This window comes from Ctenopharyngodon idella, chromosome 2, assembly GCF_019924925.1.
Source record: "Ctenopharyngodon idella isolate HZGC_01 chromosome 2, HZGC01, whole genome shotgun sequence".
Taxonomy (NCBI): domain Eukaryota; kingdom Metazoa; phylum Chordata; class Actinopteri; order Cypriniformes; family Xenocyprididae; genus Ctenopharyngodon; species Ctenopharyngodon idella.
Window position 1 is genome coordinate 27,067,077 of NC_067221.1, and position 14,035 is coordinate 27,081,111.

The window sequence follows — 14,035 nt, forward strand, 5'->3', positions numbered from 1 at the left end:
GATACATGATTGTGATAGCCTACATATATGATTTGTCTGATTTCAAGCAGTCGTATTTTCCATGTTTACTATGGTAATAGCGCGCATACACTCTAAAAAGAAATGTGTAGAAAAATGACACATATTATGTGTAACACTCTAGTATACACATTTTGTGTCAATACTGCATAGAAATGTGTTGGAAGAATTCAATTGTTTTACACATTATGTGTAACTTTAAAATGAACACAACCTGTGTATTTGTTCACAGCATCAACACAATCTGTGCAGCCAAGAACACCTGTAATGTGTTAAAATTACACATTTACACATCTTTGTGTTAATTTCAGAGGTGAAGATCAGACCTCCAAAACCAAAACCATTCAAGACCAGAGGTGTGGTCGAGACCAGACCTTCCAAGACCAAAACCAGACCATTCAATCAAGATAATTCATTAATCGTGTGACTATTGAACATTAACGATGAGCACCTGCTGTTAACAAGCAGAATCACCAAAGGAGAAAAACACAATTTTTAAGTCACCATCATAGAGATCAGTGTTTGACCCTTGACTTTTTAATATTAGATTCTGTTTGGCTGCTGTAACTAAGTCATAACATGATCAGGTGTTGTTGGTTATGTTTTCACATAATCATTATTTGTCCTGAATCACTGAACTCATTTAGAGCCCAATCTCTGAGTTAGATTTACATTATTGATTACAGCAGCACTGTGATTCTACAGCAGAAGATCAGCTTTTTCAATATAATCCAAAGGATTTCTCAAAGGTGTTCTGAATAAAAAAAATGTTAAAAAAAAATCTTTCCTTTAGGAACACACAGACATCAAGAATCATCGTATGGCTCTAAATGAGTTCAGTGATTCAGGACAAATAATGATTATGTGAAAACATAACCAACAACACCTGATCATCTTTTCCCTTTGTTTGTCTGGTTGTTATAACTCAGTTACAACAGCCCAAACAAAATTTTATTTTATAAAGTCAAGAGTCAAGAGCTCAACTAAAGCAAACGCAGATCTCCATGATGGTAACTTAAAATTGTGATTTTCTTTGGTGATTCTGCTTGTTAACATCAGATCACCTTCCTGACACATTTACTGTGTTAAAACCATCACACAAAGAATGTGTCAAAATTAACACAACGAGTGTTGTCCCTAAACTCACACACTGATGTGTAAGAATTTAGCCAATTGGAGTCGTTTTTTGACAAATGCTTTTTGACACATTCTGAATGTCTGTGTTTGACACAGTGAATGTGTCAAAATTAACTCAAGTGTTGGCCCAAAACACAAGCACTGATGTGTAAGAATTTTTTTTTGACTGGACTTGACAAAGAGATCATTGCAAATTTGATCTTCATGTTCAGAAGTAGCACAGGTGTTTTATTTTATTGATGTTTTCCTCTTTCCTTCAATGATTCTGTCTGTTAACAGCAGGTGTTCATCACTAGTGCTTGATTAATGACTTAATTATCTCATTAACTTCCCTCTTGAATGGTCTTGGTCTCGGTCTTGGAGGGTTTGGTCTTGACTACACCTCTGGTTAACCTTCCTGACACATTTACTGTGTTAAAATCATTGACTCAATGAATGAGTCAGAATTAACACAACAAGCGTTGTCCCTAAACTCACCCATTGATGTGTAAGAATTTAACACAGTTTGAGTCAGTTTTAACACATCCTTTCTAAGAGTGTAGTCTTGGTGATCAGAATCCACATCGGATCACAAACAGAAGTTGTTTCAAACACTTGCTGCTGTCTGAAAGTGAGTTTTGAGCTAAAATGTTTTTAAAAGTCTTTAATGCTGATGTTAGCTGGTAACCTATGTAATCATCCATGGCGCCTCCGTCTCCACACACAGATAAACTCCGCCTTTGTTCGTAACCACTCCCTCAAGCCCGAGCTGACCCGCTTTGGACCAAGGTATTCGGCGGGCCGAAAAACCCTGGCCGTTGGCCCCGAGGAAGCCCTGACGAGGCACGATCAAGCCCCGGAAGTGACAGTGGAAATGCGACTGGCCCTGGCACGCACTAGCACGCCCGCTTTAGGCCCGAACAGTGGAAATGTGGCTATTGAAGAAAAATACAATGGTAGTCAATGGTGCCCCAACTGTTCAGTTTCCCACATTCTTCAAAATATCTTCCTTTGTGTTCAACAGAACAAAGAAATTTATACAGGTTTGGAACAACCTGAGGGTGAGTAAATGATGACAGAATTTTCATTTTTGGGTGAACTATCACTTTAAACACCTCTGATTGGCCATTGCGAAATCAACAGATAGACCCATATGCCGCTCTTGGGTGGGGCGGGCGGGTATTGGTAGCTACTTGGTAGAATGAAGGAAAGATAATTTCGATTTAGAATAACTAATCGGGTGATAACTTTTTTATATAAGGAAATAATTCCAAAAGATATTTATTAAATTAAAAACTAAATCCCTCTCTTTCTTGCCGCCCTAGGCAGGTGCCTAGTTCGCCTATTGGCACGCGCCGGCCGTGAATACACATACATATCTTTACAAACTAGTTCGTATTTATCACTTGCATACATTAACTTGTATACACTCTGAGCAGTTAAACATTCATAAACAATGTAGAGGACAATGAAGAGACAGCCACTTACTTCTTAGGCACACACACAAGCAGAAACTAACCGCTACAGTACAGCTTGCATCAGTCCGCTTTCTCAATCGGTCTGACTCCGTTCAGTGGGCGGGACCGCGGACCTGCGGAGCGCTGATTGGCTCGCTGGATGGACGCTGTGTGAGTCGATTTTGATTTATTGCAAAGGAAACGATGACGCATGAATATAACCCTAATAGTGGCCTTTTAGGGTTATAAGGGAAAATGAAAAGTTATAAGGGAAAATGAGACGCTCGTGGTGCAACACATACCAATGCATGAGGTGACTAAAATACAGCCAACAGATGGCACCGCTTCTTTTTTAATGTGTCTCAGAGACTCCTAAAGACAAAAACAAACAGTAGAACTGCAAGACATACTTACTGTGTTATAGGATTTAATGGATGTAGATCATAATAGATGTGTCGCACCTCTTGGGCAGCATTCATCTTCGTTATGATTTCAACATGGCCAAGGTGTAAACTTTAACCATTTCAGCATCACAGGGTTGGAAACAACAACAAAAAAGCACAAAGCATGGAGTCAAGTAATCTTTATTTGTATCACACATTTCCAAATTCCAAAGAAACAATCTCAATCTCTCTTTTTCTCTTTCTCTTTCTCTGACTCACACACCCCTGATATCTTTTCCTGTAATTCGGGGCTTTTTCTCGAGAGATCTGCTTACTTTCGGTTTCACTTGAGCAGAAAAACAACAGCATTCAAGGTTCAGTGGATTACACGCGAAGGAACAGAAGGGAGGATTATAACATTTGTTTTATGATTTCATGCATAGCTTTTATCTCATAACCCCTCACACAAGCGTCTGTCAGAGTGGCGTCTGTTGTTGTTGTTGTTGCAGTCTCCGCTATTTTGCTGTTGTTCCACGTCTTAATTTTGTTTTCTACTCTGAAACAATTACCTGGGAAAGTGCTGCCACCTTGTGGAACAACTGTTTAGTGCAAAACAAATTCAATGCAATACAAAAATCAGGCAAAATGCATAACTATGAGCATACTATTCTGGTGACGAAATCTGTGTTACACACACTGTACGCGGACCCTCGCATACACGTGAAAACTGAGGTATACTTTGGGCTTAAGCTATCAGTGTAGCTCGCAGCGCCTTCTGCTGGTGAAAATATATACTGCACAATTGCTCTGGTTACCTGCAGACTGATGGTCAGGCTTTCTGCAGTATGTTTGCAGACTGTTTGAGTTTGCTGTAAAATGGGGAGGTTTTCCCGACATCTAGTCAACCTAACTGTAAATCAAAGTAATATTAATTGTTTTCAGTGGATTTCATTAATTGTGCAGTAAATCTTCTCACATTTGTAGAAGCGACTGCTGATGTCACTGAATTCTGTTTAGAGGTTTATAGTGTAGAAAACTGTTCTCACCACTATTGTTTAATTGTTCCAGAATTTCCAAGTTCTCTGTTTTTCTTGGCTTGCATCTAATTTAATTGTTTCTTTCGTTCTTTCTTTCTTTCTTTGAAAGGTTTTGTGCTAATCCAATTATCTTGATGCATAAAGAAGCAGCTAAACATTTAGAGTTCATGATGAAACGTCTCTGATTTCCTGGTTCCTCTGTTTGAGGATAATTTCTGGAAGAGAGAATCTGAGAGAATGAAAAATGGTAAAACTACTTCATTCAGTGACGTTACTTTTGTTAAACATTGGGCATTATTTCATAGCTTTTCTGTTGTTCTTGCTTGATTTATTATTAATGTTGAACTGTAGTCAGTTTTGTTTTGGAGTCTATAGTGCTCCATGACATCTGATCATAAGAAACCTCCTCAAAATAGAATACTGATAGTTGTTGACAAATTATGAATCGGTCATTTAATGGGAAATAAATAAATAAAAGAGTCTGATGTACAATTAACAGATACTGAATGACGTTGCATAGTTAAATCTCATCTGGACTTCAGTGAATTACAGAAAAGTCAAATAAAAATACACACATATAGTAATTATATATATATATATATATATATATATATATATATATATATATATATATATATATATATATATACACACATATATATATAGACACACACACACAGTAAAATATAAGTTTTATATAAAATATGTATGTATGTGTGTATATATATATACAGGTGCTGGTCATATAATTAGAATATCATCAAAAAGTTGATTTATTTCACTAATTCCATTCAAAAAGTGAAACTTGTATATTATATTCATTCATTACACACAGACTGATACATTTCAAATGTTTATTTCTTTTAATTTTGATGATTATAACTGACAACTAAGGAAAATCCCAAATTCAGTATCTCAGAAAATTAGAATATTACTTAAGACCAATACAAAGAAAGGATTTTTAGAAATCTTGGCCAACTGAAAAGTATGAACATGAAAAGTATGAGCATGTACAGCATTCAATACTTAGTTGGGGCTCCTTTTGCCTGAATTACTGCAGCAATGCGGCGTGGCATAGAGTCGATCAGTCTGTGGCACTGCTCAGGTGTTATAAGAGCCCAGGTTGCTCTGATAGTGGCCTTCAGCTCTTCTGCATTGTTGGGTCTGGCATATCGCATCTTCCTCTTCACAATACCCCATAGATTTTCTATGGGGTTAAGGTCAGGCGAGTTTGCTGGCCAATTAAGAACAGGGATACCATGGTCCTTAAACCAGGTACTGGTAGCTTTGGCACTGTGTGCAGGTGCCAAGTCCTGTTGGTAAATGAAATCTGCATCTCCATAAAGTTGGTCAGCAGCAGGAAGCATGAAGTGCTCTAAAACTTCCTGGTATACGGCTGCGTTGACCTTGGACCTCAGAAAACACAGTGGACCAACACCAGCAGATGACATGGCACCCCAAACCATCACTGACTGTGGAAACTTTACACTGGACCTCAAGCAACGTGGATTATGTGCCTCTCCTCTCTTCCTCCAGACTCTGGGACCACGATTTCCAAAGGAAATGCAAAATTTACTTTCATCAGAGAACATAACTTTGGACCACTCAGCAGCAGTCCAGTCCTTTTTGTCTTTAGCCCAAGCGAGACGCTTCTGACGCTGTCTGTTGTTCAAGAGTGGCTTGACACAAGGAATGCGACAGCTGAAACCCATGTCTTGCATACGTCTGTGCGTAGTGGTTCTTGAAGCACCGACTCCAGCTGCAGTCCACTCTTTGTGAATCTCCCCCACATTTTTGAATTAGTTTTGTTTCACAATCCTCTCCAGGGTGCGGTTATCCCTATTGCTTGTACACTTTTTTCTACCACATCTTTTCCTTCCCTTCGCCTCTCTATTAATGTGCTTGGACACAGAGCTCTGTGAACAGCCAGCCTCTTTTGCAATGACCTTTTGTGTCTTGCCCTCCTTGTGCAAGGTGTCAATGGTCGTCTTTTGGACAACTGTCAAGTCAGCAGTCTTCCCCATGATTGTGTAGCCTACAGAACTAGACTGAGAGACCATTTAAAGGCCTTTGCAGGTGTTTTGAGTTAATTAGCTGATTAGAGTGTGGCACCAGGTGTCTTCAATATTGAACCTTTTCACAATATTCTAATTTTCTGAGATACTAAATTTGGGATTTTCCTTAGTTGTCAGTTATAATCATCAAAATTAAAAGAAATAAACATTTGAAATATATCAGTCTGTGTGTAATGAATGAATATAATATACAAGTTTCACTTTTTGAATGGAATTAGTGAAATAAATCAACTTTTTGAGGATATTCTAATTATATGACCAGCACCTGTGTGTGTGTGTGTGTGTGTGTGTATATATATATATATATATATATATACACATATACACATATATATATATACACACATATATATATATATACACATATATATATATATACACATATATATATATACACATATATATATATATATATATATATATATATATACACAGACATACATATACATATTACTATTATATATATACATATAGATATATATATATTTATATATTACATATTATATATATATACATATTCATATTATATATATATATATACATATATATATATATATATATATATTATATATATACATATTATATATATATATCATTTACAGATTAATAGATATATATACATATACAGATTATATAATATATACATATTACGATTTATAGGATATATACATATACATATTATATATATATAGACATATACATATTATATATATACATATCTTATTATAGATATACAGTACATATTATAATAGACATATACATATCCAATGACATAGCACATATTAGATATATATACTATACCATACATTACAATTATATATATGATACATATACATACATATACATATTATATATTATATTGACATATACATACATATACAGATTATATATATATACATAGACATACATATACATATTATATTATAATATACATCTACATATTATATATATAGATACATTTAGACAGTATTATATATATACATATACATACATATACATTATTATATATATATACATATACATACATATCATATTATATATATATATATACATATACATATTATAATACATATACATATACATATTATATATATATATATATATATATACATATACATATACATATTATATATACATATTAATATATATATATATATATACATATACATATTATATATATATATATACATATACATATTATATATATATATATATACATATACATATATATATATATATATATTACATATACATATTATATTTATATATATACCATATACATATGATTATATATATATATATACATATAACATATTATATATATATACATATACATATAATATATATATATTATACTTATACAATTATATATATATATATATACATATACATTTTATTATAATATATATACATATACATATTATATATATATATATATACATATACATATTATATATATATATATATACATATACATATTATATATATATATATACACATACATATTATATATATATATATATACACATACATATTATATATATATATATACACATACATATTATATATATATATATACACATACATATTATATATATATATACACATATACATATTATATATATATATACACATATACATATTATATATATATACACATATACATATTATATATATATATACACATATACATATTATATATATATATACACATATACATATTATATATATATATACACATATACATATTATATATATATATACACATATACATATTATATATATATATACACATATACATATTATATATATATATACACATATACATATTATATATATATATACACATATACATATTATATATATATATACACATATACATATTATATATATATATACACATATACATATTATATATATATATACACATATACATATTATATATATATATACACATATACATATTATATATATATATAACATATACATATTATATAATATATACACATATACATATTATATATATATATATATACATATACATATTAATATATATATATATATATACATATACATATTATATATATAATATATATACATATACATATTATATATATATATATATACATATACATATTATATATATATATATACATATACATATTATATATATATATATATACATATACATATTATATATATATATATATACATATACATATTATATATATATATATATACATATACATATTATATATATATATATACATATACATATTATATATATATATATATACATATACATATTATATATATATATATATACATATACATATTATATATATATACATATACATATACATATATATATATACATATACATATTATATATACATATACATATTATATATACATATACACACATATACATATTATACATATATATACACATACATATATATATACACACATATACATATTATACATATATATACATACATATATATATATATATATATATACATATTATATATATATATATATACACACATATACATATTATACATATATATACATACACATTATATATATATATATATATATATATATATATATATATATATATATATATATATATATTATAAAATATGTGTCTTAAAAGGTGTAAAGACGCTGAGGCGGCGTTAGAATCCATATGCAGTCGTTTAATGTAATCCACAGCAAACAAATCCAAATCGACAGGCAGGTAGCATAAACGTGAGGCAGGCAGAGGTAGAAACACAACAAAGCAGTCCAATCCAAACAACAGAACAAAGGGGAAATCCAAAAGGCAGAAACAGAACTAAACAGGCAATGGTCATACACAAGACAGCAAGATAATGATGATATAAACGCTCGGTAAGGCAGGTAAACTGGTAATACGCCGCAACGGCCTGATAGCATAGCCATGCTTAAATGTCCCACAAACAGGAAGTGACTCAAGAAGCAGTACTCGGGAGAGGGCTCCCTCTGCTGGCGTGACGTTACAAAAGGATAGTTCACTCAAAAATGAAAAATATCCCATGATTTTCTCTCACTCAAGCCATCCCAGGTGTATAAAACTATCTTCTTTCAGACTAACACAGTCAGAGTTATATTAAAATATATCCTGACTCTTCCAAGCTTTTTTATGGTAGTGAATGGCGCTCCTGATTTTGTTCTAAAAAAGCTCATCCATCCATCATAAATAATATCCTCACAGCTCCAGGGGGTTAATAAAGGCCTTCTGGAGCAAAGCAATGTGGTTAAAATAATTCAATAACTAGCTTCCGGCAGGCGGCCTACGCAAATCGACTTTCGCCAAAACAGTAATCTCTGACCTGACGCATGATGCTCTGACGAATCAGAAGCACAGAGGATAGAGCAAAACAAAACACAAATTAGAAGTCTAAAATGATAAATTTTAAAGAGAAATGTCAGAGGATTTCGATATAAGAGAAGAGGAGCTTGAGTTTGTTGCCCAGCCCTATTTGTTTTAACAGCGAGAGGCGTCTAAGCTTACAACACTCAACATCCTGCATCATACATCACATCAGAAGTTACTCTTGTGGCACAAGTTGACTTATGTAGGCCGTCTACCGGAAGCTAGTTATTTTAGCTTATATAGTGTTAAATATGGATATTTTGGTCCCACTTTATATTAGATGGCCTTAACTACTGTGTACTTACATCCAAAAATAAATATACTCATTGTAATTACATTTAAAACAAATGTATTCATTGTGTTCATATTGTATTGTACGCTTTTGCTGCTATTGATGTGGATACGGGTAGGGTTAGGGACAGGTTTAGTGGTATGGGTAGGTTTAAGGGCAGGTTAAGGTGTAAAGGATGGGTCAATAGTGTAATTATAAATATAATTACAGAAATTAATTACAGATGTAATTACATGCAGGGTTTTTTTTTTAAATATAAGTACAGTGTAAAAACTTGATTATACACAAGAAATTTATTGTATTAATTTATTAATTTAAATGAAAGTTTAAGGAGTTAAAGACACCTAAAATAAAGATGGATGGATGCACTTTTTTGGACTTCAAAATCAGGAGCGCCATTCCTGATTTGCCATTATAAAGCTTTGAAGAGCAAGGATATTTTTTTCTTAATATAACTTCAGTTGTGTTCGTCTGAAAGAAGATAGTCATATACACTTAGGATGGCTTGAGGGTGAGTAAATCATGGGATTATTTTAATTTTGGGTGAATTAAGTTCTGCACATCAGTAAATCCTCTGATCACCTGCTTGCCTCTAATTCTGTACAGAAGCATGTATCACGTGACACAATAATCAAAGATGTCCAGTAGGGGGCGACAGACAAAAGAGGACAAAATTTTTTCTGAAAGCAAAAACATAAACTAACATTCATAAGTGTGAAATATCCAGTGGGATCCTCTTCTCTATGTTTAAATTAACTTAAAGAAAATATTTCTTTTTCTTTGGCTACAGTTTTGTTGTTCTCTTGTTGAGGGAGGTACTGATATTTTTGTAAGTGTGTGTAAAAACAGTGTTAACCACACATCTGTCAGTTTAAAGCTAAAGTGCAAGTGTTAAAACAGTCAGTCATTTGGTTGCTGTTGGTCTGATGAGCTTCAACACGGTAAGACAAACACATTCATACTTAAATAAAAACTGATGATTATTTCTATAGATGAAGCTCATATAACACATGATTCCTGACATGAGAAATATCTTCTGTACATCTAATGATCAGTTCATTTACACACACTGATGTTGAGCATTAATAATCTTCAGATGTTCAAAGATCTTACTAACACTAAGAGCTGTTTAGAGTGATGAACATACACTGTTTATGAGTATATGAGTGATGATTTATGATGTATTATAGATATATTTTATGCTGATGTTGGTCAGAATGGCTCCTCGTCTTCCTGTGATCTTTCTGCTCATGATTCACGGTGAGTCTCTGTTTCATTTCAACTTATGATGCACTAAAGCAACTAGTTGCTGCTTAATTAAGATATAAAGAGTCTTTCATTTTGTTCTGAAGTTTGTGACCTGTTTGCATCATATAATTAGTGATTAATGAGCAGTTTTCTGTGGTATGTTGGTGTATTTCTTTTGAAAGAGGAAGTTTGGGTGAGGCGCGTCAATGGGCTTGTCCATTTTATAAATATGCAATAGTTTTTTGTTAGGTCAGACTTGAACATGAATTGCTAATCTGCTACTCGCTAGTCAGTGTCAGATGGTTTAGGGGAGGGACCTTCTCACTTATCAGAGCATTTGATTGGACAAACATCAGTGTATCGCCAGATCAGTAATATTTTTTGCTCATTTTCTGAGAAGACAATAGGAGTGTTCGAGAGGCATCTGTGCTGTGCAGACCGATTGGCGTATGACATCACCCTGCAAATAGGCCTGCACTGGCCCTTTACGGGCCCACTTAGGGCTGTCAGCGCAGGGCCCCTGAGAATTTGCTCATTTGCAAAACGTTGGCCTCTTAGTTTTGGCCCTGAACAGGCAGCCCTCACTTAGCCTCCAGGAAGCCTTAGTGCTGTTTTAATGAAAATAATCAAGATCAAGTCACCGTTACGGAGGTAAGAGCTTGCTTTAGTTGTAGTTGTTATAACAAATGTGTTTCAGAAACACACAGTTACAGCAGCCTGTAGTGATTTTTACTTTCGCCCATCCAAGGATGCGAAGTAAGATAGGGATTGGTACTCACGTCACCACTGACATTGTAATTTTTGGATCACACGTCTCTTAAGGTGTGGTTATGAGTACATCAGATGACCACTTCCCCCCTTTTCCTAGTTCAGGGCACCAGTCAAGGTCTTTTACCTTGGCAGTATGAGAACACTCCCAACAGGGGCTTTCATTCATTTAGAATTAATGTAAAGCAGTCAGCTGATTTATCTGAAAGATTGGTGATATTGCTAACTTGTAGAGCCTTTTCTGTATTATCAGCACAAGGAAGACACAAGTGTAATAAAATAAATTTTATTAACAAAAGATAAACAAGAATAACTAACACAACTACTAAATGGATACCATGAATGATAAAGGAATAAAGTGCATAAGATATATAGAGTACAAGTGATTAAGTTGGTGTGGCTATGGAAGAGTTACATTATCTTATGGAAAGATAAACTGTTTCTCTGAAAAGTAATAAGGTGGAGAACCTTATTATGCACTAAACAAATAAACGAAAGATTATTTGTTATTAACTAACATCAGCTATATTACATCTAATGGGAATTAGGAAATTATATACTGATAATATACAACAATGCCAAGGTCTCTGGAAAGAGGTTTGGTTAAGTGATATTTACGTTCCACGTGGTTGAGTCCGATGACGGTGACGTCTTCCACTGGTTGTGCTGGGTGACAATGCAGTGGGGAGAGGAGCCAGAATCTGTTTCAACAGTCTTGAACACGAAGCTCTGCGGGATGCTGATCTCCTGGAGCACCAAAGGGTCCTAAAATCTGGAACACGCAGATGAGGCCCTGGTGTAGGTGCAGAAGGTCCTTAACAATCTGGAACACGCAGACGAAGGTACCTTGGAGTGAAGGTTTGCTCTCCTGTGCTTAACCTTGTTGCAGATGTCGTTACTGTCTCGCTGGACGGAAACTCTGAACGTAGTGTTTGTTAATGTCTCTTTCCTCACAGGCTGGAGGCTCAGAACGTGGTCGTTTTCTGTTGCTGCCTCACAAGCTGTAGACTCAGATCATGGGATCTGTTGTTGTCTCTCTGGACGAACCAGAGGCTCAGAACGAGAATGTATCTGTCAATGTCTATCCCCGTGCAGGACAGACTCAGAACGGTGTATCTGTTAATGTCTCACTCCTTACAGAGTTGAGACCCAGAACGGTATATCTGTTATGTCTTTCCCCTTTGAAGGGCAGCCTCAGAACAAGGAATGTCTGTTGAAAGGGTACCTTTATCCTTTATCCTTTAACCTTTGAGGAGGAGATTGCAATTTGGCGCTTCTCCATTTGAGTGCTGTGATTGGCTGCTGGCATCAGAGGGGACACACACAGTGTGGCCCACCCTTCTTTCCCCTGTGGAACTCATTTGCATAAAGCACAAAATTGGAAGTCTTTACAGTGTCTTTAAAGTTTACCAATGTATTTCTCACTTTCCAAACCACCACCAGAATACCTTTGGCAATATCCTAAACAAATAGAGACTAAACATGATGGAAGAAGATTGAACTGTCATGCATTCCTTCAACTGTACATTAACAGCTGAATTTGTGTCAGATGTTGCACTACAAATAGCTGTCACTGAGAATACTTATTCCTGTGAATAAGTATGAAATGGATGTGTAGTTTGCATCAGTTCTGAGGTTTTCAAACATAGTTTTGAATGGCTTTGGATGGATCTTTGTGATCTCTCTTTGCTTCACCCATTGCTGCTGAGGTCCCAAGGAATTTTTATGGCAGTCTCTGGCCAACCTTAGGAAGTAGTCTCTAGCTGGGTGAAGGGCAGAAACTGCATGTGGACCAATGAGAAGTCCTGTCCTTCCCAGGCTTGGTACAAGAGGTCTTCTTCTTGCCCTCTAAGAGAGGTCTGGATGTTGTCCTTACATCTTTATCTGATGGCGTTGGACAGTTTGTTTGTGTTAGTCCACCAAGATCCAATCAAAATGTAACAAACCTTTGTCCGCTGTTACGGACAGAGAGGGGCCCGGCCACAAACTGGGCCCTGGAATGTGCTGTTCACTACAAGCCAGAGAAACATTAAAATAAAGAAGTCAAGGGTCAAGAGCCCAATTAAAGCAAGCTCTTACCTCCATAACGGTGACTTCAAACTTCATTATTTTCAATAAAACAGCGCTAAGGCTTCCTGGAGGCTAGTGAGGGCTGCCCATGCAGGGCCAGTGCAAAGGTGCCAACGTTTTGCCAATGAGCAAATTCTCAGGGACTTGTTTGCAGGGCAAAGTACTGCG

The 14,035-nt window shown here is 34.2% G+C and overlaps 1 protein-coding gene and 1 long non-coding RNA gene across 4 annotated transcripts in view; one reads left to right on the top strand and one right to left on the bottom strand.

Moving 5' to 3' along the window:
* LOC127503399 (sialoadhesin-like) overlaps positions 1-14,035 on the top strand; it is a 200,278-nt gene that overhangs the window by 112,624 nt on the left and 73,619 nt on the right. The gene's annotated exons all lie outside the window — the stretch shown is intronic.
* LOC127503734 (uncharacterized) overlaps positions 1-14,035 on the bottom strand; it is a 63,557-nt gene that overhangs the window by 13,483 nt on the left and 36,039 nt on the right. The window contains exons 1-2 of one of the 3 annotated variants that reach the window (XR_007927189.1): positions 3,006-3,020; positions 2,623-2,758 (exon numbers count right to left, since the gene is read on the bottom strand). This is a non-coding gene — a long non-coding RNA (uncharacterized LOC127503734). Of the gene's footprint in view, positions 1-2,622; positions 2,826-3,005; positions 3,021-14,035 lie in introns of those variants that run through there. The other 2 variants (XR_007927175.1, XR_007927178.1) reach the window with 2 other exon arrangements.